Genomic DNA, 23696 nt, shown 5'->3' with positions numbered 1-23696 from the left:
TACAAAATATCAGCAAAGAAAATATAAACCACATATTATAAGAGCAAACTAAAGTAAAGTTAATCTAATAACAAAAATAAAGACACCATTATTCAATTAGATTCAATAAAAAATATTCACTCTTTCAAAAAATAAAATAAAAAAATGAAATATACATTGTTCAATCTTCAATTTCACTTGAAAAAAATCTTCAACAATTATTTACTCTGTTAGGTTTTTGTTATTGGCAATCTCGTTTGACAAAACTCCTTTCAATGTAATTTTATTCGTTCTTTTCTTTTAGTGAGGTTATAAGTTTTTAGATGCGAATCCAACCCGAATTGTGCCTATGCAGAGGAGTTTGTGATCTTAATCCTATCATGTTTGCCACTTCCACTACAACAAAATTGGTCTATAACCATGTTTTTTACACAACGTTTTTTTGAAAAACGCTGTGCAAAACCTAAAGTGAAATTAAAGACACGCGTGTTCCACTTAATAACGGTGCTCCGTCTCCCTCTACCCCAATTTCTTTTTCTGTCATTTTGTTCTCTCTATCGTTTTCTCTCTCTGTCCTGGATCTAGGATTTTCTGTCTCCTCATGCTTCTTGGGAGATTCACCAGGGTTCAGATCTAATTCTAAATCCATTGATTCTTGCATCGATTTGGTTGAAATTTCTTGATGGTTTTTATGGTTTTCTTGATTCTGATTCTAATGATTTTGAAGAGGAAGATGGTTCAGTTGAGTTGCACAAATCAGCGGGGTTATGAGACTGAGGAGTGAAGAAGGATCAAGATCATCGGGATCGAGATAGGGACCAGGACCGAGTCCGATCGGCTCGAAGCAAGAGAAAACCAGCCGATGAAATGATAGGTTTTCTATTCCAAAAAAAGCTCAAGCAAGATGGCGTTGGATGCGCTCTACTTGTTGAAGCTCCTCCTCAGGTCTGGTCCTCCCGTCGCTACCATCCCTCAGGTCCTCTCTCTCTCGCTCTCCATCAGATCTTCGATGTATAATTGCAATATTATATACAGTAGCAAATCAGGTAACTTGCAGAAGTGTTGTTTGGTTTTGTGTTTATTGCCATGAAAGACTTAATTTATTATATTTCTAAGCCTAGATTTTTCAATTGCAAAATAGTTATTCGTGTTCAGATTTACAGTTCACGCCAATAGTTTCTTTATTTAATCAACTAAATCCTCTACGAAGCATAATAGTTGCTTTATTTTTTTCTTCCTTTTTTTTTTTGATTCTATTTTTTGTTAGATCTGGTCGAAATTAGATACGAGGTAGATCAGGTATGAGAAAAGGTTTATGCTTTTATAGATCTGTAAATTTCATGGTAGATCGAGTTTGGAAAAAGGTTTATTATTATTATTATTATTATTATTATTATTATTATTATTATTATTATTTATGTATAATCGATTTTTATTGGGTAATTTGTCAGAGTTTTTTAGTCTGTGATCAGATCTGCCACTTTCAAATAGCCCTTTTAAATATCTATGGAGAATAAGAAAGTTACTGGGAATGTTTGTTCACCTAATATTTTGATTTCTACCCAGCACCTTTTTTGTTCATGCAACATAGTTCAATGATGTCTTGTAGTTTTCAATTGCTTCTTCACTTCTGCTTCTGTCTTTCTTGGTGAAGATGCGAAGTTACTTGAGCTAGAAAAGCATGTTCTCTCTCTTTACTTGAGTGTATATCTTTGAGATTGTTCGAATCCCTTTGAGGAAGGGCTTACATCTCTTTTCTTTTGTTCTAAACGTGGCGGGTTGGTAAATATGTAATTTTTTAACTTCTAATTTTAACTTCTAATTTCAATTTGATACTTGTCAATATGATATGGTGAAATGAATGACATGTAAATTTCAGTCATTTGATTCCATAAACATTCATTGTTATTAGTTTATATATTATTGTTATGATATGCTACAATTCCTCTACCCAAATCTGCCAATAAATAATCATATACCATTGTTTGGTTGTTTGTTTTACTACTATCAAAACATTACTGGCCTATTGCGACATTTCAAAAACGTCACTAATTCCTGAGTTTCTTGCAGTGATTGTTTGGGAAACCTGAAAGTTTGGCCTACTATTTCAAAAGGGTGTTTTGGCGGTTCATACTAGTGAAACCATTCTGCTAATTATTATGTTGTTACTGCTGACCTATTGCTCTTATCTGTGTATGTTGTACATTGTTCCTCTGACTAAACCAATTTTCATAATCATTAGACCCTTTTTTTTTTTTTTTTGGGTCTTCCAAGAAGATACAGGAGTTATCATCAAATCAAGTATACAAGACACCCTTGGTCAAGCCCAGTTGGTAAGTTGTCTTTCCCCATTTTTATGTTTCTTTTTTTTTTTTTATGTTTCCTTTTGTTATAACAATATATGTATGTCTTAAGCCTTCTTGCTATTTGTTCTTGTTGCACTATTAATATGAATTTTTGAAACACTTCAGGGATTAGATATAATAACAGATACTACCAATTTACTTGAGCCAGCATTCTTTTCAAATGAACTAGTTTATCATCTCCAACCTCAGTGCTCTGCAAATTCTACAACTTCTGTTTCCATCCAAATTTCTTCTTTTCCAGTGTCTCGGGGTATTATTCATATCAATAAGATCTCCAACTTTATTACTATCAGCAACATATCTGATGATCTCATCTGTTTAACATCACATCATATGGACACTGGACAAATTTAATATTTGCATTGTCTGCATTGTCTGCACTGTGATGACTGTTGACTATGCTACAATTGTATCTGTTTTCCTGATTATTTGTAAATATATTACATATCATTTCTGCCCTTACACATAGATTTACTTATACACCATGCCACAAAAAGAAATAATGTAGCCCTTCTTGTTCGCTTCAATAGTTTTGCTCTTGTATTCTTATTTCGAGGTTTGCATCCTAGGATCAAGTTGTACTCTAGTTTTCTAATTTCATTCTTAGAGTTGGTCTCTTGGACTTCCAAAAGTCAGTTTGAAGATTGAATTACCTGCATTTAAATGAGTTTGTAATTTAACTATGACTTGCTAGCTAATTGAGGTTTCACTGCACTCCCAATTTGTTTTCATTGACTACATACCTCATTTTTTGGATGGTCTTAGTAGACAATCAAAGTTTCTGAATCATATGTTGCGTCCATATATATTAAAATGGCCTAAAACAAAGCAATGTGATTAATGTTTTAATTCTTGCCATTCATGATATCATTTTTCATTATATTTTTAGGGACTTTGGTGTTGATTCATGATTTTTTCTAAACTAGCACAGTTTGATGTTAAGTACATTCTTATTATGTTCATGTGATACATTGATAGTACGGGCTAGGAGTAGAGCCCTACATGATGAACTTGGGCATGCAAGAACCCACCCTTTGGGCTAGCCATCAGCTCGGAGTAAGGATGAATTTGATACATCAAATTCTTCATTCCTTTCTCTCTCTCCCTCCTGCTATGATTTGTGGAACCATTTATACAGTCAATCATATGAAGGTTGATGTTGAAGTATCTAGTTATATCCTATACCAGTGCTGACAGTTAGATGTGGTGGCTGTTAAATTTTCTGTTTTACTTGGGCATTGTTTTACTTTCCATTTATGGTAGGAATTTTTTACCTACTCATCACCTCATGGTCTTTAAGCAAATGCGAGTTGATTCTCTGTATGATTGTTTAGTGGTTAGTAGCAAAATGTAAAGCAGTGCTGCATTGATTGACAAACATGAGAATTAACTTTTACAATTCATACATGTACAGGCCTCAAATGCCTACCTCCAGTTTTTGCTTGGGCCTGCTATGGAAATGCTATTTGAATTTTGTCTACGAAATACCCAAGCTTGAGACCCAAATCAAGACAGATCTCGCTTCTGTCCTTGGACCACTCTTCTTTACATGGGTCATTCTTCAATTACTCCCTATGAGTATTTTTTTCCCCTTCTTTTTCACCAACAGTGGTGTTTGTTTGAATTAGGGTATTTGAAGCATGCATGTTGTGTTTTATAGTCAATGAAATGATTGCATCTGATATCTGTTGGTATATTATTTAGGAAGATGTTATTTGTTTCATTCTTCTATATGGTAATAAACTTCAACTATTTTCCCTATTTATGCAGGTCATATTGACATCTTTGATTTATAAGAAGCAACAAAAGCTAAGAATCATGATGAAAATGCATGGGCTTGGCGACGGCCCTTATTGGATGATTACTTATGCTTATTTTCTTGTCATATATTTGGCCTACATGTTATGTTTTTGTTATTTGGCTCAGTTATAGGTAATAAGACAATAAATGGACTATTGTATTTCTTTTGACTTTTTTTAATCAAGTTGCTTTAAAACTGTTGATTTTGATGCAGGGCTGAAATTCTTCACACTCAATGACTACAACATCCAATTTGTGTTTTATTTCATCTACGTAAACTTGCAAATTTCATTGGCTTTTCTAGTAGCTTCAATTTTTGCAAATGTGAAGACTACTGCAGGTTTGGTCTCAACTAATTAATTTTTTTTGTTAGAGTGGGCCAAATTATTATTATTATTATTATTATTATTTTTGCTTAAAGATTAGTCAAATAACAAAAGATGGCAATTGAAATTTGATGATCACAGTTGTTGGGTACATAATGGTTTTCGGATCCGGGCTCTTTGGAGGCTTTCTTTTTTCAGTTCTTTGTTGTAGATACATCATTCCCAAGTATTCAAGTCAGTTTTGATAGTTCAGGTCAGTTTTGATAAACATTAAGATCTTCATATGCTATGTCATTACACTAATGATAATGACATATGAATGGATATCTATTCTTGGATCTGGAGTTGTTTTATATAAGTCTTTTCCATGATACTTGCCTCATTCTAGTTGTAACTTAAATTATGTTCTAGTTATTGAAGGGATTTAATCTAAAAATACCCATGTGGGTGAAAACACTAAAGCTTGGTTAAATTTGTTTGCTTCTATGTGTTGTTATCTAACCCTTCCACTGCTATCTTATTATTTGTTGTGTGTGTAATATCTTTCTTCACATCATACTTGTATTTTTGAATGATCTTTTAAGTTGTCGTGAGAATGCTGTAACTTGATTATGGATTTGGTAATGAGAATTGGATTGTTTTGAAGTACTTATGTATAAGAACAAGAATGTTGCTAGTTGTTTTCTTTCTGGAATTATTTTGATATTGTTGCATGTAAAGATGCCAATTGTTTGACAGGCATTATGATGGTCTACATTTCTTTCCTTTTGTGGCTTTTGGATTTCTTTTACTTTGCAAGAGTTACAAGGGAAAATTTAGTATGAGGCTATGTATTTTGAACAATTTGACAATGTAATTGTTAAATCTATTGGTTGAATATATTTTTTGCAGCTATAAATTTAGAGTCTTCTCTATAAATATATTTTTTGCAATTATATTCAGAAACGAGTTGATGTTCTCAAAGAGCTTTAGGTTTGCTTTCAATATATATGATCTTATTGATACGACTGAAAATTGATGTTGTATAGCTTGGTTTCTATTCACCAACATGTTTTAGTGACGTTGAATTGCTGATTATATTGATATTTATGGAAATGTCCTTGATTCTCTTGAACATATGATTTATTAGGTGTGTTGAAGTGTAATGCTTTGCTCCATTATTGCAGAGCCAAGATGATGAGTTGGGGTGAAGTTTTTCGATAGAGCATCCCTTGAAGCTAACTTGAAGCTAAATACCAGAGCGCACTCTATATTATTTTTTTTTTGTTAAAATGAGAAAATATTAGCAATTTTTATTTTTATGTATTGAGTTAAAATATTGTGTTAAAAGGGGTTTTTTTTTTTTTGGTTGTGGAAAATTGAAAAATGAATACTGACGAAAAATTGAAAAATGAATACTCCATATTAGCAATTTTTTATTTTTTATATATTTTGGAAATGGTGATGGATGGGTGGTTTGCTTTGAACAGCAGTAAAAAAAATCATTAATTATGAATTTTTTTTAAAAGTAAAGAAAAGGTGGCGTTTTTCATAAAAACATCACAAAATGTCGTCATTACTTACGTCATAGTTACTCTGACGGAAATAGTCAAATAGCTGTTAAAAATTAGTGACGTTTTAAAAAACGTCATCTAAACTCTATAGTGGCGTTTTTAAAACGCCACAAAGATAGGACGACGGCCGTATCATCAACGAATTTTTTAAACGTCGTCTTATCGTTTTGCGGCGTTTTCATGGCCGTTTGCGGCGTTTTTAAGATGCTGCAAATTTGCGATTTTCCTACAGTGTTCGTTGGCTATGTCGGGGATCGAGCTGCCCGATCAGCTCGTAGGGGTCCAGGGGGCAGCGCCCATGGCGGGTTCGAGCTAGCGCCCAAGCAGGGTCAAAGGACAGTGCTTGAGTGAAGAATCGTTGGTCCCATAAGTTTGCACTGATTGTAAAAATACGGAGAAGATGCATTTCTCGCTCGAGCAAACCTTTAGTGCCTCGAGCGAAGACATTTGGAATGTAACGACCTCAAAATAATAACATTAAAACCCATCAACTTAGACATGCATTAAGACAAAGAAACCAACCATCTTTCCATTAATCTGAATAGTTCTTACAAAAGTACTACATGTTAACAACAAAAGCAAATGCCCTACGGGCTTACAGCTTTCCAAGTTAACACTTGGTTACAAAAAGAAGAGTGCTAACTCAATACATATTAGGCCCTTGGCTTGAATTTACATGTAATACATCAAAAGAAAGCAAATAACAAGCAGTCTGTCTGCCTCTAGCCTCCCAAGCTAAGTCCTTGGAGGTGGCATGCTACCTGTACCTAAAAATGATGTCCTATAAAGGGTGAGCCACAGCCCAGTAGAAATACACTAAACCAGCCATGAACAATGACTAAAAGATTAGCAGTTGATAGATGGTCAACACAGATACATCCATAGATATCACATTTCGATTTCATGACATTAAGTCCATGTTACATTTCATTTCCTATGTCTTTTCCAACTTTGAGTGTGAAAACAAGGCTCAACACCTAGCCAAATAACTTAATGAGATTTAGACTCATCTTTAAAACACTTTCAAAATTCATGAGGGATACACATTTTAATGTTGTATCAATAACACATAAACCATTCCCACACTTTGCGAAAGATACACCTTTCAGTGCTGTATCAACATAACATAGAATTACTTCTATACTTCACAATTGATAACGATATACATTTTAGTGCTATATCAAATCAATTCAAACACTTCCATAATCAACACTTGATACACATTGTAGCGCTGTATCAATGTCACACAAAATCCGGTTTAGAGGTCCATCCCCTATCTTCCCCTAAACCGTGGAGTACATCCCATATCTCCTCCCACACAACACATGTATATAAACATAGATCATATACAATCAATCAATACATAGAATTAATGTATTATTCCAGTCACTATATTCAATAGCATACTCAATCGATTAGTTTTAATCATCATGCAGTGTCTACAACAATCAAGACTATCCTCCACCGATAGCCCAAAGCAGTTATTTCTATACTGGAAATAAATGCACCAAATGGATATATAATCAACATTTTAACTAGGTGAGCGATGAACGAATCTAACTACACCCTTTAATCCCATACACATCCAATTCCAACATTCTCAATTTAATTCCTCTTTTCTTCAAATTAATTATACCAATTAATTTATCAATGTAATTAGAGCATTTCCCATAATTAACATCACAACCCTAAGGTTCCATTTTCACCAATAATTCAATATTGATCCCATTTCTCTATGCCAAACATGCATATAAGTTTATATAAACAAAACCCCAACTTTTGTAAAATTACACAAAGGCCCAAACTTTCTCAAAATTACCCAACAACCCCCAACTCATCAAAATACTGAAATTCAAAGACAAAACTCATGAGAATGAGTAGGATATCCCTACCTCGAAGTTAGAGCTCAAACGGGAAAGTTGAAGAAAACCAAAATGCTCCAAACTCAAAGATCCACGGATCAAAATGGAGCCCTCGACGATCCACACACTTTTTACAAAGACCGGAGGATAGTGAGACACTCTAACTAGATCAAACCCTAGAGAGAAGGGAGTTTCTAGAGAGAGGAGCTCTCAAAATATCTTTTTAGAAAGTAAGAGAGAGAGAGAGAGAATGTAAAAAGTGATTTTAAAATACCCAGCTGCCAACTAATATATGACATTCCTGCTCTAGCGGAGAACACAACGCTCGAGCATCAAGAACAAAAAACTAGGTACGCTCAAGCACAAGAAAGACCACTCGAGCACCAAGACACAAGAATAAAGTACATCCGCTCGAGCGCGAAAACTAGTCCGCTCGAGCGTAGATTTCTCCCTCCCAGAACTTACACCAAAAAGTACTACCCGTTCGAGCGCTACTGCTCGAGCGTAAAGAAACCCGCTCGAGCGTAAAAATCACACCTGCAGAAGTTTTGCAGGGACACGAAATACCGGGAGTGTGCAATATCTGCTCGAGCGCAACAAGGCCCGCTCGAGCGGATCGACTAAAAACCTGGCAACAAGATTTTAGACCAAGGTTCAACCCACCTGTTCGAAACAAGCCCAACACATCCTAAAACTCAAACAAATGGAATTAAAGGATGACAACAAGATAGATACAACTACCAACTCCACGGAACTGAGTCCGGAATACAACAGAACAGTAAAGGGACAACCGGGATCGCTATAACCTCCCCCCCTTAAAGAATTTCGTCCCCGAAATTAAATATAAGTTTTTTTCAAAAACAAGAATTTCTCAATTCCCAACATTATCACAATGCGAATTTTAACAACTCAACCCATTACCGGTCATCTCATCACTTTTCAAGAGGCAGTTTACAACATTTTCCACAACATGCATTATAGTTATGCATTCCCTGAAATTTCACAAATTTCAATACTACATTCCACAATTCTATATCATATTCTGTATTCATGATATATTTCCATTTCTACAATACATCCAACATATGCAATGTTACATTAAACTTCCATTTTAAGGCAAGTTTCAAAATACTTCCATTAAATCAAAACATAAACCATGTTTTATAACCTAAGATATATTCAATACTTTTAAGGTTCAACAATACAACAAAATATACAATACATGCTCAAACATCTATAAATAGATCCGGATATCTCTCTCGGACCTCCAACTCACGTTTCCAAGTGGCTTCCTCCACTCCGTGATGTTTCCACAAGACTTTTACCAAGGGAATGGTCTTGCCTCACAAGACTTTATCCCGCCTATCCAAGACCCGAACCGGTCTCTCCTCATGCGAGGCATCCTCACCAACCTCTAAGTCAGTCCAGTCCAACACATGGGATGGATCCGGCTCATATTTCCGAAGCATACTCACGTGAAACACGTCATGAACTCCGGACAACTGCGGCGGCAAAGCTAAACGATAGGCAACCTCGCCAATCCTCTCAAGGGTCTCAAAAGGGCCAATAAACCGAGGGGACAATTTCCCACTCTTCCCAAACCTCATCAAACCTCGCCTAGGTGATATCTTCAGAAAGACATGATCACCCACCTCGAATACCAAAGGTTGCCACCTACGGTCGGCATAAGATTTCTGACGACTCTGGGCTGTAACAAGCCTCCTACGGATAAGCTCAACTTTCTCGGTCGTTTCTCTCACCAACTCCGGACCCAACAAAGGTGCATCACCCACCTCGGCCCAACAAACAGGAAACCTACACGGTCGGCCATACAAGGCCTCAAACGGTGCCATACCGATGCTAGACTGAAAACTGTTGTTGTAGGCAAACTCCACCAAGGGAAAGTGCCTCTCCCACTTCCCACTAAAGTCAAGGACACAACCTCGAAACATATCCTCAAGGATCTGAATAGTACGCTCGGACTGCCCGTCAGTCTAAGGATGATAAGCCGTACTAAAGGTCAACTTAGTGCCCAAGGCACTCTGCAAACTCTGCCACAACCTAGCAGTAAAACGAGGATCTCTATCTGAGACAATCGTCACTGGGACCCCGTGTAATCTCACTATGTCCCGAATATACAAGTCGGCGAGATGATCTACCGAATCTCTCACGCGCATAGGAATGAAGTGCGCCGACTTAGTCAACCGGTCTACAACCACCCAAATGGCATCACTACCCCGCTGAGTCCTCGGAAGACCTACAACGAAGTCCATAGTGACATGCTCCCACTTCCACTCGGCAATAGGCAAGGGTTGCAACAAACTCGCTGGCCTCTGATGCTTGGCCTTCACTTGCTGGCAAGTAACGCACTTCGATACGAAAACAGCCACATCTCTCTTCATACCCCGCCACCAAAACTGGCGACCCAAATCCCGATACATCTTAGTGCCTCCCGGATGCACCGCAAGGCGTGAATGATGGAACTCTCGGAGTACTTCCTCTTGACAAGACTCCGGTACAAACAAACGGTCTCGGTATCTCACACTCTGGTCGGGATACACCGTCAAACCCTTCTCAACTTTCCCACTAGAGATCTTCTCTCAGAAGGACTCTACCTCAAGGTCACCTCTCTGTGCCTCTAATACTTGGGTCACAAGTGTAGGCTACGCAACAACAGAAAACAAGGCCGCAACCTCAGCAGATTCGCCTAGAAGCAAATCAAACTCGCCAAGTGCACCCAACATCTCCCATTCCCGGATGGCTATACAAGCTACATCACTAATGGATTTCCTACTAAGGGCATCGGCCACAACATTGGCCTTTCCCGGGTGATAGTGTAACTCAAAATCATAGTCCTCAATGAACTCCATCCATCTCCTCTGCCTCAAATTCAAGTCCCTCTGTGTAAACAGATACTTCACACTCTTATGGTCCGAGAACACCTCGAACCTCTCACTACAAAGGTAGTGCCTCCAAATCTTCAAGGCAAAGATCACTGCTGCTAACTCTAGGTCGTGTGTAGGGTAATTCTTCTCGTGTATTTTCAACTGACGTGAGCCATAAGCTACCATTTTTCCCTCTTGCATCAACACACAACCCAAACCCTCTCGTGAGGCATCACAATAAACTGCATAACCTAACCCTCTCTCCGGAATAATCAAGACCGGAGCGGTGGTCAATCTAACCTTCAACTCTTGGAACGACTTTTCGCAAGTCTCACTCCACACAAACTTGACCCCTTTTCGTGTCAATCTAGTCAACGGCGAAGCTAGCCTGGAGAAATCTTTCACAAACTGTCGGTAATACCCAGCTAATCCCAGAAAACTGCGGATCTCAAAAACGCTCTTAGGCTGTGCCCAATCTTGCACTGCCTCTACTTGGATGTATCAACAGACACCCCTTCCCTGGATACTACATGGCCTAAGAATTTGACCTCTCCTAGCCAGAACTCACACTTCCCAAACTTGGCATACAGCCTATGGGCTCTAAGCAACACAAGCACCACTCTCAAGTGTTCCTCGTTCTCCTCCTCAGAAGGCGAATAGATAAGAATGTCATCCACGAAAATGACTACAAATCGATCCAAGAATTCCCGGAAGATCCGGTTCATCAAGTCCATAAAGACTGCCGGTGCATTGGTAAGCCCGAATGGCATCACCAGAAACTCATAATGGCCATTCCGCGTACGGAATGCCGTCTTCGGAATATCCTCCTCCCTGATGTAGACACCCCATTTTTGACCGCCCTTAAGACTTGGGCACTACTGATGGTTTGCTCGGTGTTGAGAGATGTGCAGGGCAAAGATTCAGTTTCTTCGGCAAGGAGAGAGGCAAATCCTTCAAAACACTTTGTTTAGGGGTTTGGAGTTGAAGAAGAGAGGAAAGGAGAGGAGAAAGCTAGTTTGGGAGAAGTTCGGCATGAATTCGGGTGGAAGCGAGTCGAGCAGCCCTCGCTGAGTCGGGCTTATCTGTCTGTACGCTTGGAGTTTAGCTATGGGGCCACCACCGTCGGAAAGCTTACTTCTGGGGCTTCATTTTGCACTCAAGAATATCCTAGAGCCAAGTCCGGGTGGGGGAGATATGATCAGCTGAAGTTGGACATCATCCCAGTTGGATCGAATCTGCGCGGCTTCACCAAAATGGGCATAACTTTTTCCACAGGAGGAATTTTAATGCAAGGTTTGCGCCATTGGAACGCTAACTTCCGGGGCTTCAATCTGGACATCCACTGGCACTTTTTTGACCTAATCGGCCACCCATCGGCACCTTGTTTATCCGACCGGCAATTTGTTGTGCCGACCGGCCAAATAAATGGCCGATCGGCCAGTAAAAGTAGCCGACCGGCAGATTTTGCTAGCCGAAGACCTTCCGGAGTATTCTACAGATTGAATGGATTCCAGCTGTGCCAGCTGGAGGGCACAGACTGGATCCCCCATACACGTGTATGGAGGATCTTGGCTCTTGGTTTGGAAGCTTCTAAGAGAAGTCTTACTCCTTTGGCTCTATAAAGGAAGCTCTCTTCTTCCTTATGCTAGGTTAGAAAAAACCAGCTGAGGCACCATTATACATACAAACCTATATCCATACATTCAACCCTCTCTTCCAAGCTCCAAAGTTCATTATCCTTGGCCATTTCTTCACCAATCCATAGCACCACACCCCTACACTTCATTCCAGCACATTGGAGGTCATTTGCAGAGGCTAGGAGCACCCAAACTTCAACTAAGAGCCTCTTATGTGAGTGTGGCTGAGGCTCTCTCATGTTAGTATAAGTCTATGTTGCATTCTATATGTCAATTTAGCCATTGCATTGCATATGCCATTGCCTCGGTTTGCGTGTCCGTGTGCACGCATTTCGTGGCACTTCATTTTCATCTTATGGCCACTGATGTGGGTGCGGCTGAGGTCCACTCACATTGGTGTAAGTCCACCTTGCATTGTGTATGCCATGTTTCAAAGCGTTGCGCATGTTATGTTGTCAGCATTGTGTATGCCATGTTGCATCCCTAGCTTGTATGCTTAGGTTGCATTGCATCTTGCATGCATGCCTTGTTCCTTGACTTGGTGATAGGAATTGGGCCTTGTTTGTTTGATTGGTTTGCATTGCATTTGAAATCAAAATTGCATACTTGGTTCTTTGGGCCATCATGCATGGAAATGCGCGATTGGTGGTCCGAGAATCGAGGCATATGCCCCTTTGAGTCATTACCATGATAAGGGACATGAATGGTGCATATATGCCTTGAATTGTGCTGCCATGCTTTGCTTTGCACTCTGTTGCTGTCAATTGCAGGTTCTGCAGACATTCCTTGCCGACCGGCAGTATATATTGCCGACCGGCAGTAAACAAGCAGCCGATGGATTCATCTTGTGCCGGTGACTACACCACACTGCCGGTGGCAATTCTACTCAGCCGGTGGCACTCCTCAGTGTCCAAGGAAGCAGTCCTGAGGTTTTGGTAGTCTTCAGAGGAGCAGAGGAAAGAAAACAGAGGCAGCCTATGCATGGCGGCGCATTTCCCGAGGCGGTTTACCTGTTTTCCTAGATTAGTTAATTTGTTAATTAATTAATTAATTTGTAATATTTAATTAGCTTGCGTAGTTAATTAATTTGTAATATTTATTTGGTCCCTCCGAGCGAGGGCATATTTGTAATAAGTGTGGGTGCGTGTGTGCATGTCTTCCAACCCCCACTTCTTTCTCCCTTTTATTTACCTGCTTATGATGGTAGATTAGGGCATATTTATTTTAGCATACCTTATGCTATGCATGCGTGCATTCATGCATTTGTTGACATGCACCGGGCTCGGCACATCATGCTAACTGCACTTGTATTTCAATTCCAAGTTGAGAACTTGTTAGTTGCAGCATTTCACATGCCATCTTTAGGATAGCCGAGCCTGCTTAGATTGCATCTTTGCATGTGTTGCATTAGCCATTTTTAAACATGAACTAGGATCATGCATATGATTACTAACTAGTTTCTGTTTCGGCTCGGAGTACTAGGTAAGCTTTTATGCTTTAGCATATCGCATGCGTGTGAATGTTGCCATGATAGCATGATTACCATGAGGCTAGCTGCTTATGTGATATAAGTGCTTGAATGCCTGTGGATGGAGGTTGAATTACCTAAATTGGAATAATGCATTAAAACTGTGAGTTTTAAGCCCACTAGATAGTGGCAAAATCATCTTCTCTAAAAGCCCACTTGAGGTGGCAAAATCTGCATTTTAGCCTACTTGCGAGTAGCAAACCATTTTCAAAACAAACACGAAATGTTTTGTTCCAATTTGGGCAATTTGGTCTATACTTGTTTGTTGTGCGCATAACATAGTAATTCTAGGCTAATAACCGGAATAAGAATACATAAACGTTTTTCAAAACTGGATGCCACGGTTAATAGAGGCCGGTCTTCGGACCGGGCGAAAGGGGGTGCTCATAGCTGACCTTCCCCGATCGTACCCAAGCTCCCGAGCCGAGACAACTCCGGTGATGACGGACACGTGGCCTTCGGCACCGAGTCAGGGTTTCCTAAATTCCCCCATTTTAAAATATTTAGGTGGCGACTCTGTATCTGGCAAAGCAGTCCATGTTTGGCACTACTTTTTCAAAAATCTGTTTCTCAAAACGATTTGCCAGATTTGGACTCTTTGGTTCAGATTAAGAACCGTGACATAAAATCGAGAGTCCGAACTGTAGCGAGGTCCCACGCGGGCGCTGTTACAGTTTCTGGCGACTCTGCTGGGGATTGAGAGAGCTTGACTCGAACTCGTGATATCCTGTTTTGATTTCACTTATGTGTTTCTTTGCATTGCATGTGCATTGGTGTGCCTAGGACACCGTGTTTGCCATCTGCCATTCCTGAACGGTTTGCCGGAGGCTTGTCTTGTCAAGGCATGACCATAAGGCTGACCGGCTATGGGCTCTGACAGTATGGGAACACAAACCCCGGTTCTACCGGGGCTCCCTTTTTGACCATTCGACCTAGTGCATATTCGGATCCATAGTGACCATTCCAAATTAGGACAGGCTGCTTACCCGATGTTAGGTTGTTTGAAAACTGCTGTGTGCATAGTGAAACCCTAGTTCCTGACAAAATAGGACAGGGAAACCCTACCCCAACATAGGGGTGTTTTGGCTCTCTCTTACTTGCTATGTGCTTTTAGAGTGTATCTCTATAGGAATGCATATATCAGTTTGCAAGTTTGGGCATTAGGCCTGTGGGCATCAGTATTTGGGGAATCAGTTTTACCTGAGGGTATCAATTTTGGGACAGATATTTGGGGAACAGTGATCAGTATTGAGCACAGTCATTCCACTATGATTATATCTGAGCTGAGATGCTTTCTGTTTTCTCTTTTGCAAGGTAGTCCTGGAACCATAGCTTCAGAAGGCTCCGATATCCCCCAGGTACATTGGGCTAGTGCTGATAGACTTTGTTAGGTCAGAAATTCAATTCAAGGGCAACCAGTGTTCTTTTGCCGAGGCAAGGTAAAGAAGGGCCAAACAGGGCTCATTGGTTCATCTGATCCGACAGTCACCAGCCACATCACCTTTGTTCGGACTCAGCAGACCATGATGGCACAGCGTTCAGAAGAATTTGTGGCCGTGATAGCAGCGTTAAATCAGGGAACTGCCATGCAGGCTGAGACCAGTATTGAAACGCAGCGCCCACCTGGGGTATCTGCCTCACATCCAGCTTTGGAACCCCAGCCAAACTTTGACCCACTTCCGCCGGTTGAAGATTTGCCATGTCTGAATTCTCGGGAAAGGTTGACTCAAGCTCAGGTGCTCAGACCCCTGGTGCAGCCTACTGAGAGGCTTCGACCCTTTCATGTTAATGAGCTCAACCCGACTACAGTGAAGATTGCGAACCTTGAGAAGCAATTCAAAAAGGCCCAGGGCCTTAACTCCATTCCCGACATTGAGGATGGGCACATCGAGGCTGCCGTTCGGCTCCCAGACAGATTCAAAATGCCATGTATTGACCGTTTCGACGGGTCTGGAGATCCAATGGTACATATCCGACTTTTCTTGGATGTCCTAAAGCCGATGGGACTGACTAAGCCACAGAAACTCTCTCTCTATGGAAGAACCCTGTCGGGTGTAGCAGCTACTTGGTACACTAAGTTGGAGGACAAAGTGAAGCAAGACTGGGAAGAATTGGCTGAGGCCTTTGTTGATCAGTATTCCTACAATACCCAAGTTGAAATGACCATGCAAGAGCTTGAAACAACCCGCCAGAACCCAACAGAGCCTTTTGTGGAATTTGTAGCAAGGTGGAGGGCAAAGGCAGCACAGATGACAGATCGCCCTTCTGAGAGGGATCAAGTGCAAATGATGGTGCGAAACCTCGAGCATGATATGTTGCAAAAGTTGATAGTCGCTCCATTATTCACTTTCAAAAGTTTGCATGAACTGGGGGTTCAGGTCGAGAATGCGTTCAACAGCGGGATCATTCCCAGAACAAGTGAATCGACAAAGAGGGTGATTTCAGGGAGTACCAATGCTGGTAGTAGCGTCATTCCCAAACCCACCGAGATCAATGCAGTTGCCACAGCCAACCCTTTTGCCAAACCAAGCCTACAAACAGCCGGCCCAGCCCGAGCTCAGGGCAGAACTTTCACTCCCCTCGATATGAGCCTGACTAGCGCACTAAAAGCCTTGATGGAAAGAGGGCATCTCAAACCCCTTGATCCTCAACCTCTGCCTAACCCACTTCCAGCCAGACATAATCCCTCCAAGTACTGTATGTACCATCAGCAGCGCGGTCATGGCACCGACCGTTGCTACCGCCTTCGTCATGAGGTCCAAAATCTCATCGACAACCGGACGATAGCTCCACCTTCAGCCCCCAATGACCAAGTACCTCATCCACATCTCAATCTGATCCACACACTAGCCGTCCCTTACGACCCCAGCGTATACATCACCCCGGCCCATCTACCCAAGCCTGAGGTGTTTATCCCGAAAAGCATGGACTTATGCATGATGGGTGCATCTGAACCCCAATTATCCCAAACCCATGAACCCACTACTTCTGAGCTGATGAAGATGATCGAAGATCTTCAGAGAACTGTGGCAGATCTGGCCTTTGGAGTTTTGGCCCCGTCATCAACCGCATCACATACCAGGGAGTTCATGTCAAAAGGCTCCTCAGGACGGACTGCATTGGGTGAAGGCCAATCTTTTAGCAAAGTGGAGGCAAGTGGTAAGAACAAGGTAGGGGCAGGCATTGGTCCCCATGAACACCTTCGGTGGGATATTGAGGCTTTGAAAGCTGAGGGACTGAACAAAGAGCAAGTCCTCGCAATTGTTACAAAAACTGTGGATGACACTTTCGCCACTCAGAATGAGAGCAGTCTGAATCAAGGGGCAAGCCGGGAGAAGGGCCTTTGTACTAGGAATGTTCCCTTCAACCCTAATCCCATGCTCAGAAATGATCAGCAAACCCAGTCAACGCCTGCCAATCCCTTTGCTGGTGCATCCATCAAAACTCCACAAACCTCAAAATATCCACCTCGAGGCCAGAGGGTGTTCGCACCACTGTACATGTCTCTATCAGCGGCTTTTAGGATCCTGATTAGAGAGGGGAATTTGAAACCCTTGGAGCCGCGACCACTGCCAGATAGACTTCCTTCCTCCCATGATCCGACCAAGTACTGTGCCTTTCATCAGCAAGTCGGCCATGTCACTGATGGTTGTTTCCGTCTTCGCCACGAAATACAAGATCTGATTGACAATAAGGTCATCGCCACACCAACTCAGCGAAGTCTATCGTCATTGGATCAGTGAACCTGGGGGATAATGCGGTGCGATCGGGGGATGAACCACCTGCGGGCGGCGCTCAGTTTACTTCAGATGTGGCGTTTGACACGCACAGTTTTGAGCAATGTGCGAACACTAGCTTTGGTACTTTCTGACTTGAGTATTGGGTCAGTCTTGTTGTGTTGTTTTGAGTCTGTTTTGAGTCAGTCTTTTTGTTTCAGGTCTGTCTTGTTGTATCGAGTCAGTCCTGTTTTGTTAAGAGTCGGGTGATTCCGGGGGTGTTACCTCGGACATCACTATCTTGTTTTGCATTTGTCTTTTTGCCTTCTTTTGAGTCTGTTTCTGCCTTGGAGCCAGTTATGCCAACAGATTTGAATGAACAGCAGTGATTTTCACACTCTTGTGTTTGCTTCTGTCGTGTGCCAGTTGTGCCAGAAGTATTGAATGGAATGACAGTGCTCTTCGCCTGCCTTTTCTGTGCCTTGAAATCATTGTATCGACCTAAGTTTTTTTTTATAACTTTTTTTGAACACTGCGGTGAAAACGAAGAGGAAGGAATTCCTCGGGATTTGCAAAATTTTGATCATTTGAGAGAAAGAGAGGCATGCTAAGCCCTTAATGATTGAGATCATGCTTGTTAATGTGAGTACTGAGAAGGACCCTGGCTTGATCCAGATTGGTTCTACACTGTCTTCAGCGCGAGCGACTAGTCACTTTCTTAAAAGATTTCAAAAAAAATGTTTTGCGCGATCCTGCGAAGACCTGTGTGGAATCGCTCTTGAGATTGTGCAACTTAGGATCGCTCTCAGCCTCGAGATTCGACCCCTCACTTTCAAACCTTGAACTTGAGTTCAGAATGTTCAATGGTCAAATACAATGTGAGGCCTATGTGGCCATTTTGAAGCAGCCCTCGAACAAGAGGCACCAAAGTCAGATCAAGAAGATCAGATCAAAGGAAGCTTGTAAAGCTAGATCAGAAGTACCCTTCAAACTAGGGGCAAAGATGTCAGACGTGCTCGAAGAGCCGAAGATGAGTCCTATTGCAAATCAACAGCCACCCTCCTGGATACGGATGGCTTCAAAATCCTACAAGCATTTGGCATGGACCAAACTACGCTTTTACCCTTTGAGAGGCTCGCTGGGCCGAAAACCCGGAAGGGCGACCCAGGCAAAAGTTAGAGCAAAAGAAAAATACAAAAAAGAAAAAAAATGCAAAGAAAAGAACAAAAAAAAGAAAATGAAATGAAAAGAAATGAAAAGAAAAGAAATGAAAAGAATTGAAAAGAAAAGAAAAACAAAGCTCGCAAGGTCGAAAAGCCGCATCGGGCACCTTGGCAAAAGTTAGAGCCTAAAAAGGAGAGGTTAAATACCCGAGTGTACCTTAACCCCGAACTACGTAAGGCTTGATTCCCATCTTTGGGATACGTAGGCAACTTCATTCTGAAGTCCAGCCGTAAAACACTTCAAAATCAACTGTGTCCATGTAATGGTTTTGATCATCTTTGCCTTCTCTGTATCCGAGAGTTCGGTTGTCATCGTCACTCTGAGGACTGATTGCAATGCGCTGCGATGCTATCCAAACAAGGGGCAACTTTCCGTTGCCATACAGTGTGCCGCGGTGCCATTCAAACAAGGGGCAACTTTCCGTTGCCGTGCAGCTCTTTTCAAGCAAGGGGCAATTTTCCTTCGGATATGAAGTTGTGCATCTCAAGAGTAGGTTCCGTGCTTGTTGAGCATTGGCCGTTTACAAAAATAGTTTTTGAGAATTTTTACTGAGGTTGACTATTCTCTCGAAAATTATTCCATCTTTTCCAAAACTGGACCATTTCTTGGACCCAAAAAGGGAAAATTTTCAGTGCTCATAACCTAACTTGCATGATTTTCAAATCAAAAATTGAACAAGTATGTTAATCTGACTCTCATATTGGTCAAATTTCTTTCAGTAGAAAGCAAAAACAAAAAATGGTCAAAATAATGAACTAGGGGCACAGTTGAGTCAGGCTTCCTGTCTTTCTCCCGTTGTCAATGCACCTGCCAGAAAGGGCACTCTACCTGCCAGAAAAGGGCACCACTGAAGCTGACCGCAAAAGGGCAGAAGGCTCTCACATCCTCCACGCAATGAGGTATCAAGCCAAGTGCGAAGCACGAACGGGAACGGATCAAGATATTCCACTCCTTTGTTTGGACAGATCTAATCACGTCCGAACTCCCCAGTAAGAGCATCGTCAACCAATGTCGATTGCAGATCTACTGCACATCCAGCCGCATCGCAACCCCTCTGTGGGAGAAAGTTCACTATTGTGAGCAGAAGAAGAGAATCTAGCATAATGCTTGGGGCAAGAACCCGCGACTTCCTGTTTATTCATCAACCACCCTGGGGAGGGATGAAAAATGAGAGATTAAAGAATAGAGAGATGTGCGTTGAGAGAAAAAGTGAGAAAATGGCTTTTTCAGAAAAACAGAGCCTGAGGGCCGAGCGATGTGAGAATCACAAATGAGAAAGGGTGGGAAACAATACTTAGGGAAACAGGCTCCATGTGCACATTTGAGTCTTGCCTTTGGTTTTGTTTGTCTCGATTCTTGCTTTGAGTCGTTCCAAGCGTGTCTCGATGTGTTTAGGTTGTTTACCTTTGTTTTTTCCCTTGTCGAGTCGTTTTGGCTGTGGCCAGTCGTCGGCTCAATACCCGGTTAAGAACTCATTTCTCAATTTCCAAAAAAAATCATCTTGTGCTCAGAGTGCTGTGCCATTCTCCACATTTGTGCAAAACAGTATTTGTTCTTTCATAAAACTGCAGGGTCCACCCCCGATAAGTGTGAACACTAGAACAAGGGCCTATCTGAAGCTATGTAGGTTCCAGACTGCAAAGCAAAAGAAAAAAAAAAAGAAAATTTGGAGCATCTTAGGGTGTTCCAGCTTTGGCAAGATCCAAGACTGCATTTTAGGTGCACCTTCCCAGACCTCGCCATTTCTCTGGAGAATGATTGTATCTCGACCCCAAGTGTAAAGCAGCAGCAGATGTTATCTCTTGCTAATATGAACAGGGTGTCCCCTTTTGAGCTGAGCGTATTGCCAAGTCCTCCGGAAGGTAAATCAGAGGCACCAGAGTACGTGTTTGATACCCTTCCATTGCATAGAATGTGCATTTTCGTATACACTTCTGTGATATGCGTACCGCACATCGTTATGATTTATGCATAGAATATGCTTGCTTTCGATTCTGCATAGAATATGCTTTCAATATTGCATAGAATATGCTCATGTTTCTTGCATAGAAAATGCTCGTATCTTTTGCATAGAAAATGCACTCTTCCATACTTGCATAGAAAATGCACCTCATTTGCATAGAACATGCATTCGCTCGCACTATCTTGTGCACTTACACTTTGTATCTCACTAGCACTGTCTTGTGCATCTTGTGGTTGTATCTCACTCGCACTATTTTGTGCATTGCATTTCAATCGCGCTGTTTAGCGTATCGCACTGTTTAGTGCATTTCAAATCAATTGCGCTGTCTAGCGTATCGCATTGTTTAGTGCATTTCAATCGCGCTGTTTAGCGTATCGCATTGTTTAGTGCATATCACTCGCGTTGTTTAGCGTATCGCACTGTTTAGTGCATTTCAATCGCGCTATTTTGCGTATCGCACTGTTTTGTGCAGTTTATCATTCGCGCTATTTTACGCATCGCACTGTTTTGTGCAGTTTATGATTCGTGCTATTTTGCGCATTGCACTGTTTTGTGCAGTTTATCATTCGCGCTATTTTGCGCATTGCGCTATTTTGTGCAGTTTACATTCGCGCTATTTTGCGCATTGCACTGTTTTGTGCAGCTACATTCGCGCTATTTTGCGCACCTCAATCGCACTGTTTTGTGCAGTTTATCATTCGCGCTATTTTGCGCATTGCACTGCTTTGTGCAGTTTACATTCGCGCTATTTTGCGCATCTCAATCGCACTTTCTTGTGCATTTCATCTCACTCGTACTGTTTTGTGCATTTCAAATCACTCGCGCTTTCTTGCGCATCGCACTGTTTTGTGCACCTTACTTGCATTTTGCATGCATTCTATCGCGCTATCTTGCGCACCTCACTTGTACTTGTTAGTACATTGCATTGTTTTGAATACAAACTGGCTTTGCGTGGCGTGTAAGTCCAATTATCAGAGTCTTCCTACATATCATTTGCATCCTGCCCCTGAACTACGCTGGTTTGATTCCTTGCAAAGGGATACGTAGGCAGCCTGTGGGCACAACCATTTATTTATCGGTATTTTGTTTGTTTGTCCAAGTCTTCGGCCTTGTCAAAAATGGGTCGTCTCTGGGCTTTGACATTCACTCCCGTCATTGTTATGACTTTTGAGTTCTGTCAAAGAGGGGCAACTGTAGACACCCCATTTTTGACCGCCCTTAAGACTTGGGCACTACTGATGGTTTGCTCGGTGTTGAGAGATGTGCAGGGCAAAGATTCAGTTTCTTCGGCAAGGAGAGAGGCAAATCCTTCAAAACACTTTGTTTAGGGGTTTGGAGTTGAAGAAGAGAGGAAAGGAGAGGAGAAAGCTAGTTTGGGAGAAGTTCGGCATGAATCCGGGTGGAAGCGAGTCGAGCAGCCCTCGCTGAGTCGGGCTTATCTGTCTGTACGCTTGGAGTTTAGCTATGGGGCCACCACCGTCGGAAAGCTTACTTCCGGGGCTTCATTTTTCACTCAAGAATATCCTAGAGCCAAGTCCGGGTGGGGGAGATATGATCAGCTGAAGTTGGACATCATCCCAGTTGGATCGAATCTGCGCGGCTTCACCAAAATGGGCATAACGTTTTCCACAGGAGGAATGTTAATGCAAGGTTTGCGCCATTGGAACGCTAACTTCCGGGGCTTCAATCTGGACATCCACCGGCACTTTTTTGACCTAATCGGCCACCCATCGGCACCTTGTTTATCTGACCGGCAATTTGTTGTGCCGACCGGCCAAATAAATGGCCGACCGGCCAGTAAAAGTAGCCGACCGGCAGATTTTGCTAGCCGAAGACCTTCCGGAGTATTCTACAGATTGAATGGATTCCAGCTGTGCCAGCTGGAGGGCACAGACTGGATCCCCCATACACGTGTATGGAGGATCTTGGCTCTTGGTTTTGAAGCTTCTAAGAGAAGTCTTACTCCTTTGGCTCTATAAAGGAAGCTCTCTTCTTCCTTATGCTAGGTTAGAAAAAACCAGCTGAGGCACCATTATACATACAAACCTATATCCATACATTCAACCCTCTCTTCCAAGCTCCAAAGTTCATTATCCTTGGCCATTTCTTCACCAATCCATAGCACCACACCCCTACACTTCATTCCAGCACATTGGAGGTCATTTGCAGAGGCTAGGAGCACCCAAACTTCAACCAAGAGGTGCTAGCTCATTGGTCTACAAAGGTGAGTCCTTTTCTTCCCTTTTCTAGCCTATTCTTGCATTATATCAAAGCCATAGTTGCTTGTATATTTGAGCTCCGGCCAAAACTGAAAGTAGCATTTTTTTTTGAGCTGTATTTCATCCTTCATTAAGGGTCCTACCCTGTTTGATACCTCCATTTGGCACTTGCCTCTTTACACCTTTGTATGCCATCATTTTTGCATAGTATTTTTGGCCCATGTGTAATCTGTTTTGAAGCATGTTATAAACTGTGAATAGGCTTATTTTGAGCCCTTCTTCAACTTGTTTGGGACCTCCATGTACCACTTGCCATTGTAGCCCTCTTTGGCCCCCTTTTTTGCATAATTTATTAGCCCGTTTTTCTTCTGTTTTTGTGGCATGGTCCGAACTTAAAGTGGCCATATTTTGACCCCCTTGTCATGTTTCATTAAGGGTCTTTGGCTATTTGATGAATATTTTGTGTACTTCATGTTATAGCCCTCTTGTGGCCTTAATCTTGCATAAATTGTTTGCCGTGCTTGTATCTGTTTTCGAGCCTTGTCATCTACTGAAAAACATCATATTTTTGGTCCCTCTTCAGTGTTGTAGAAGGGTATTTTTCTGTTTGGGTTTTGCATCTACCACTTGCTTCATTA

Source organism: Camellia sinensis, chromosome 10 (assembly GCF_055761805.1).
Source record: "Camellia sinensis isolate YWXY chromosome 10, ASM5576180v1, whole genome shotgun sequence".
NCBI lineage: Eukaryota > Viridiplantae > Streptophyta > Magnoliopsida > Ericales > Theaceae > Camellia > Camellia sinensis.
This window is presented reverse-complemented; position numbering follows the sequence as displayed.